The following is an 8,382-nucleotide window of genomic DNA, read 5'->3' as shown; positions in this document are numbered from 1 at the left end:
ATAGAATTCCACATTTTTTTAGAAACTCTGATATATCCCTAGAATATTAGAAGAGAAAAAGTTAGGTCGTTACAATTGATATCATAATCATTGTTTAAGTTAATTATGTTTGGTATGTCCAAAAATATACTTAAACCGTGGGAGATGAAAAGAACTAGAGTGGCGGGACCACTATTAGTCTATTAGTAATGAGAACTTAGGTCATATATGTATATGTATATAGTCGACATTGCTAAACACGAATAAGAGATGGAGTATGAGTTGGTTTTGTAATAAACCAAGCTAGGAAATGTAGGGACACAACTATAGTTATGTGTAGATAAATAATCTAAGTGTTTGAGATAGGAATGGTCATTTTACGAATGATGTCATGATGAAAAGAAAGAAGGAAAGGTCATTCTATGAAATGACATAAGAGTATGGCTCATTAGGTAAAGAGATATGATATGTGTAAAATGAAAGATGTCATGGTTGTCATGGGAAATATATGTACTAAAGAGGATGTGTCCTAGTAAGTGGACAATAGTTATGGTGTATGTCCTTAAGAGGTACCTAAGGATGTGGAGATAGAGGAATAAAGAAAAGGACAATTTGAGTGGAAATGGTAAGAGAATTGACATGCATATAGGAAGAAAGAGAGAGAAAAGGAGATAGTTAGAGAAAGAAGAGATAGATAGAAAAGGTTTAGGTTTAGAAATACATGAGGTTTAAAAAGTGTACTGATGAGACAAGAGTAGATTGGCATTGCTTTAGAGCAGGTAACCATGAAGAAAACAAAGTCCATTATGATATGGAAAGTGTTTGAGATATGTTGGGTAGAGTTTACACCATGTTGTTCAATGTTATGGTGATAGCATTGACTAGAGGCAGTTTAGAAGAGAAATAAGAAAATTGTATAGATAGAAAGAAAAGGTGCAACAGGTGTCATGATTGAAACTTAGGAGAAAGTTAGAGAGAATGTTCCATTGTTGATGTGTTAGGAACTAAGGGCCACAAGAAAATTGGTCAAGACTTTAGAGGAAGTAAGAGATAGAGCGTGAGGCATTTTAGGACATTTTGGTAATGTGTCTATAAGAGATAAATGGGAGGTGATGTAGTTCCTAGGGAGAGAAAAGATAGAACCACGAGTTTATGTTAGATATATGTATGTTATGTAACAATTTACTTGTGAAAACCTGTTAGAGAAATAAGCCAGTGTGAAGCTTATGTGTAATAAGGGACAGTTAGAAAGAGGTTTTGAATTGGTAGAGAATGATGAGAAGACAGTAGACTCGTGAGAAAAGGCTAAGGCTAGCTATAGAGCCCCAGTAGAGAATATGATCAGCAGGTATCATATAGAAGTAGAAAATTAGAAACATTACAAGTGTAAACTTTCCTAATTTAAAAGATGAGTTGTATGAGAAAATACATCTTTTTGATGTATCAAGTATATAGTAAGTAAGAAGAAGTGTGAAAGTCATTACAACTGTAACATCTGGAATCTAGAAGGTCATTTATGGAAATAAATTCCCTTTTTAGGGGCCAAATCGTCGAGTTTATGTCATAAACTTGACATGTTGGAAGCTTTGCGTATGTTATTAAGGACCAACTCGTTGAGTAGGTGAAGGGAACTCGACGAGTTGGACGCTGTTTGAGAAACCCTAATATGTGGGTTTTGCACCCTATTTAAACACCTTAAGTTCCAGGTGGTGGCCTCATTCCCAACCTCCATAGCCCCTAACCCTAATCGTGAAACCTTAGAGCCTCCTTGAGTGTCGTGAGCTCATTGTGGGTGTGTTTTGGTGTGTTGGAAGCTCATTGAAGGGAATAAAATCTTGGTGCAAGGTGGTGGTCCAAGTAGGATCTTTCAGATCTTGATTCTCTGTTCTATTTCCAACACATTTTGGGTATAAAGTTCTAACATTGCTTAATATTTGCGTAGATCTATTCTTTGGTTCAATTGCATGCTTCTAGCCATGGATGGTTGATTGTTTGGGAAGTAGAAGTTCTAAGTGTTTATGCTTTCAGATCTATGATATTCATGAGTTCTTTTGGCATAAAGGTGCCAAATTTATGATCTTAAGGGTTCATGCATCTATTAAGCTCGTCTTTTGGTCTCTTATGAGCTTTTCAGTTAAGATTTGAGTGGGGAATCTGTTAGTTTCAATTATGCCGACTCAATGGATTAAGATGTTTGGTTCCTGATGAACTCGATGATTTGGATCGGTTCTTCTCGATTTTTCACTCTGATGAAGGAAACTCGACGAGTTGAATGGCAACTTGGCGAGTTGGGTCAAGTTGGGCCGTTGACTTTGGTTTTTGACTTATTTCTTTGACCACGTTTGTCCCAAGGGGTGTCTGTGGTAACCTGATTTGTATTTAATGAAACTATGGGCTTAGGATAAGACCCATATGGGGGTTGGGTCCAATTCGGAAAATTGGGGCGTTAGTGGGCTTTTGTAGATCTTTTGGTTTTGGGCCTCAATTATGGTTCATGTTGGGTCACGGATAAAATGGTCATATTACCCCAAGTAAGGATTATGGATTATAGCACGGAACACAATTGCTATTTGGGTGTGTTGTTGGTATTGATAGCTCGGGAAGCCGACAGGACGACGACCAGGGATTTTCCTTCTGGGAGCTTCTGCATTCGAGGTGAGTTTTCCTCACTATATTTGTGGGTCGAAGGCACCAATATCGACCCTTTTGGATTGTTATCCTGGTTTATCGTACGCTTGTATGTTGTAGTGATCTGTTACATCGGTATCCTGGTAGATAGGATGTTGCCATGTTGTAGGGATCTGTTAGGTCGGTATCTTGGTAGTCAGGATGATGTTATGCCTAGTGATCTGTTAGATCTTCCTGTTTTCTGTTTTGGCTATATGTTTACCCGTCGCGTGTGCATGAGTAGTGTGGTTAGGTTGATATTGTACTACTTTGTGCTATCAGCCAACAAGCCCTGTAATATTTATATCAGTATGTTATATGCTTGCTTATCTGCTATGTGTATGATGAAAGGGTTGTGTGTGTGTGGGTGGGTTGAGGCGGACCAGCTTAGTACTTAAGGCCAACAGACCAAGGGTGTCCCTGATAGACTGAAGGCTAGTAGGGCGTACCAGTCAGGCCGAAGGCCCGGAGAATGGTCGAGACAGGATGAAGGCCCGGTTAGGCGGTCAAGATATGTTGAAGGTTTTGTGAGAGGTCCAGACATGCTGAAGGCTCTATATGTACGATGTTTGCTGTTCTGATTATGTGTTGTGGCGATATTTTGGGGGAACTCACTAAGCTTCATGCTTACAGTTTTCGTTTATGGTTTCTGGTACTTCAGCGGATCTTGTCAGGGCGAAGGCGTTACCGTATACATCCTCTCATTTTGGACTTATGATTTCTGGGAAAACTCTGATAATGTGAATATTTTGAAAACTATGTGGAAAGTGATTCTAACTTTTAAATAATGTCTTGGAAATAATTCTTTTGTAAACACTTCTTTTGTTAAAAGGTTGATTTGAAAAGTTTAAATTTTATTGAAATTTTGGGGATGTTACAAGTTTGTATAAGAGCCTTGGTTTGAGTGAATTGGAGGAACACTCGTGTGAATCTAGTCTCAAACTAAGGAAAAAGGTTTTTAAAGCAATTTTCAAATGGTTTTCAAAATAATCAAGGAAGACGGGGTGTGTATGATAAGCTGGAGCCAGTAAGTTGACCCCAAATTACCACACTGTTATTTGATCTTGTGATATGTTAGGACAACATGCTAGTGATAGGTTAGGGATCTTCAGGAATTGCATGATGGAATTGTCTGATTATATGATGCCTGATAGCCTAGGATTCTTCTGTATATGAAATTGACATCATTACTATAGTCTCTTAGTGTATACATCATAGTTGTACATAACTAAGATTCTATAGCCTGAGAATATTTGGTTTTGCTTTATTTTATATTCCTTGTCTGGTTGTGGTCTTAGAGTAGGACTGAGTATTCCACTATCTATAGGATCCAGTGTTATGTATGGATAGCATACACGAGTGATGCATGGTTGGTCAGCGCAAGGAATGATTAGCCAATCCGGGGAGAGTGTGAGCAGGACGAAGGTGCACCTGTGATGCGGGGAGTTGAAGATTGAGGATTTTGCTCGTGGATATGTTTGATTTTATTGCATTTTAGTGTTAGTCGGCTTCTCTACTTGAATGTTGCTTGTTTTGTGCTTGTGGGACCCATGTTGATGGGAGCTAACCATCAGATGAATACATTAGATTATATGTTGTGAGGGTTTAATAATCTTAGGATAAAGGACTTGGACCTATTGCGTAGCTCTTGTCTGACTCCAACTGTTATAGTGTTGAGTCCTTTATCCGAAGGGTTATTTAATCCTGGTTGTATATAATTGTATTCGTGAAGTGGTTAGCTTGCGTTGGTAGGGGTTCTTCATGAGCTGATGGCAGAGGGGGTGTTGGTGAATCCTATCATAGCCTAGGGAGTATGGTTAGTGCGGTTGTTGTGCTGTTGAGCAGGTTTCAAGAGTATTTTATGATTAGGTCTTAGAGGACCTGAGAGGATTTTTGAGGAGAGTACGGATAGGTGTGGAAGGTAGTATTGGACCCGTACTATCGAAAGCACATGATCCATACTTAAATCAAGGAGAATTTCGGAGATTCTAAGGACTGGTCAGAGAAGATAGCATGGTTGGATACCATGGTTCGAGGCAATGGCGTTGAATATGTTGATCTTTTGGCTTGGGGCTGCTCAGGCGGGGATGGGTTTTGTGTTGTTCAGGACCCTATGGCGATATTGATCTGGGATGAGTGGTGCAACTCAGATAAGTTTGTTGGCTGGGAGTCTCGAGCGTTTTGTTAGAGGTCGTGCCTTGAGCCTCGAGGCATGTGGAAGAAATAGTTGACACGATCGGTTTGGAAATTGCGTCTGAGATTTGAGTGGTAGATTATCGGATTAGGTTGTCATTATCTGTGGCAAGGATCTTTCCCTTAAGTTTTCCCAATTCTGAAGGAGTGGGCAGGCTTGTGACCTCCTGAGTTAGGTTGGATTCTCAGCTTGAGGTTTGTTGGTCGCTGTAGTCGGCAACCATATGTCAGCGTTGACGTGTGCAAGTGGTTTGATGTAGCTCAAGTACCTTAGCGATGTGAGCAAGGGCTGTATCCTTGGGAGATAGGAGAGTAAGGTGTAGGATTGTTGTTTAGGTTACAAGAAAGGGGTGTATGTTTGGATCGTAAATCGATTGTTGCCTAAGCTCTTGAAGTGGTTATTATTGGTAATTCAGAGGTTTTCAGCTGGAATTTAGGGTTATCTTAGGGTTCGTTTGGTCTGTATCTAGAGGGCCATTCTACGGATGTTATTCACTCCATGGTCAAGTAAGATTGTACCTGCTTGGGCTAGTTGGGTTATGTTTTGGTATCACCACCAGTGGGTGGTGGTTTGAGTTCTAGGCGGAGGAGAATTAGGAATTATCAAGTTGAGTGTCAGTCCTTGAGGGTCTTGGCAGTTTTTTTGTTTCGGATCGTTGTTTTCGGATTAGTTGGGCAATTGTTGATCGATGGATCTTTTATTGAAGCGGGTGTGTTTAGTTCGATGCGGGTCTTGATTTCTTGTTTTGAGTGTTAGTGTGTCCTTGACCATTGTTCGTGGGGTTCATCATTTAGCGAAGTTTCCTTGGAAGGTTTAGAGGTGTCGGCCAGGATTAAGTGATCGGGCCAATCTATCGTCAAGTTCAATATAATCTATGATTCCTTCGGTCTTCAGGTATATACACCCTCAATGGTGGAGTGGGAACTTGGTTCATAGCAGACTCGGGTTTTGGTAACCTGCAGGATCATCTTGGAGGACTCCTCGAGCTAGTAGTGTAGTGATGGAATCCGTTCAGCCTAAATCAAGTATGGGGTCTTGTTGTGTCCGATCATGGGGATGTTTTCTGTTTTGATTAAGCTGAATTTCCGATTATCTCTGTTGTTTCTTTTCTCTTTGGAGGAGAATATGGATTTCTTAAGTATATGTACGGGGGTGTTCCGTGTGAGCTGGGCATGGTGGCTTTGGGGCTCTTAGTTCGAATTATGTTCATGGTTCTTTTGGGTTTTAGCTTCTGATTTGGACCCAGAATGAAACCGTTATCCTATCTGTGGGTCGTGTGTGACTTTGTTTTCCTAAGGATTGCTTTGGTAGCAGCTATGTGGTGCTCAGTGGAGATGTGAGAGTGTCATCAAGGTCTATTTATTATCAGAAGCATTCCAGTCATAGGCTGTGGGCCTAGTGATTATAATGGTCGTTTCTTCTGCTTTCGGATTTGACATGCTGATGGGAAGCGGACGAGCCACAAATCTGTTGGTTGGATAAAGGGAGCAGTAAGGGTTGTGTGAAGTATCAATCAGGTATCAAAAAGTCTATGCGGGGTTCATGCATAATAAATCTAGTTGTTCGCAAGCTGTTGTTGGAATTGTGATTCTCGAGTTGGAAATTGCTTATGAAGTCATAAGCCATAAAGTTCTTGATGTTTGTATAGAGTGGATGCCAGGTAGGGGGGGGGGGCACCGGGGCCGTTAAGGGTTAGAGGCATCACAAAAGTTCATGGTTTGATCATTGTTGCTCGTCGAAGCAGTGGTTGGTGTTGGCATAACCAAGATTCAAGGGTTGTTAATATTTTGGTTCATTATATGGGTTGGTTTTGGTTTAAGTTCCGGTTCGGTGTGTTTCGAGGGTCATTCTAGATGGTTCTGTAGTTCCCCAGTCAGGGACTGGGGGTGAAATCAAATAGATATTCATCTGTTTTATGGAAGGTTCCGTGAGTAGATGTCATGGGTAGCCACTTTCGAGTCATCTTTTGATGGGAACTCATGTTGGGAATCACGAGTGGGTTCGTGCCAGGTCTGTATTCAGATCGATGCAAGTTAAAAAAAATTTGTATGTCTAAGACATTAGCTGGAGGGTTCATGATTTAGCTTATGTGTCTGTACTCAAGGATGGTTCTACCATTGTGAAGGTTGGGAAAGTGAGGAGGTTTCAGGCTCCTAGTATCAGTGTTTCGGGCAATATCAGTGTTCCGCACGATATTAGTGTTTTGGGCAGTATCAGTGATTCGAGCGGTACTAGCGTTTCGGGCAGTATTAGTGACATGGGATGTCACGTGTGTGTGAAGTATTTGGGTGATTGGGAAATGATAAGTCACTTGCAGCAGGATGAAATAATCTTAGAGGAATTGGTTTGATTCTATTGCGCAGCTCTCATCTGAGTCTAACCATAGCAGGGATGAATCTTTTAATCAAAGGATTATCTGAGCCCTCTGTTGAGTATAAGTGTTCTGTCGTTGTATATGGTCAATGACTTTGTTTCTCTTTCGAAGCAACAATGTGATCAGGGTTTGGAAGCATTTTGTTTGGTATGAGACTATATGAGGATGGCTTGGTGACAGTTCGGTGGGGGAGGTCTGACAGGGAGTCGGACCATTGAGACTTTGCACCATGTTGTTTGATACTATGGTGATAAGATTGACTAGAGGTAGTTTAGAAGAGAAATAAGAAATATATATTCAGATAGAAAGAAAATAGTCATGATTGACACTTAAGAGAAAGTTAGAGAGAATGTTTCAATGTTTCCGTGTTAAGAACTAAGGGATATGAGAAGATAGGTCAAGACTTTCGAAGAAGTAATAGATAGAGAATGAGGCGTGATAGGACATTTTGGTAATGTGTCTATAAAGAGAAAGGGCAGGTGATGTAGTTCCCAGAGAGAGAAAAGATAGACCCGTTAGATTATGTTATATATATATACACACACACACATGTGTATGTGTGTGTTATGTAACAATTTACTTGTGAACAACTTTTTGAGGAAAAAGGAAGAGTGAACCTTGTGTGTAATAAGGGAGAGTTAGAAAGATAGTTTAAAGTGACAGAGAATGGTAAGAAGATAGTTGACTCCTGAGAAGAGGCTTAGGCTGGGTTTAGAGTACAAATAGAGAATATGATGAGCGAGTGTCATATAGAAGTAGGAAATTACAAAGACTATGAGTGTGTGATTTCCTGATGTAGTAGATGAGTTGTATGAGAAAATACATCTTTTAGATGTATCAAGTATATAGTAGGTAATAAGAAGTGTGAAAGTCATAGCAACTGTCTTATGAGCACCCCAAGGCTAGAGAAGATGATTACCCAAGAATTTTCATGTTGAGAATTTGGTTGTGATAAAAGAAATGGAATACTTATGAATCAGGGAATGAGTGGTGAAATTGAAGCTATATAAGTATAATATGCATGCGGTATTATGGGCATTGCAGATACATTGCACTTATTGTGTTTCAATGGAATCATAAAAGTGACACAAGGATTAAGTGGTTTGGAGTGAAGGGTATTAGCATGGTATTTAGAGAGAAATCTCCAAGCATGAGTTGAGACTTGGGT

The sequence above is a fragment of the Lactuca serriola genome, chromosome 8 (genome assembly GCF_051521515.1).
Source record: "Lactuca serriola cultivar US96UC23 chromosome 8, Lser_US96UC23_V15, whole genome shotgun sequence".
Taxonomy (NCBI): Eukaryota; Viridiplantae; Streptophyta; class Magnoliopsida; order Asterales; family Asteraceae; genus Lactuca; species Lactuca serriola.
The sequence above is the reverse complement of the archived record's forward strand: the minus strand, read 5'-3'. Positions refer to the sequence as shown.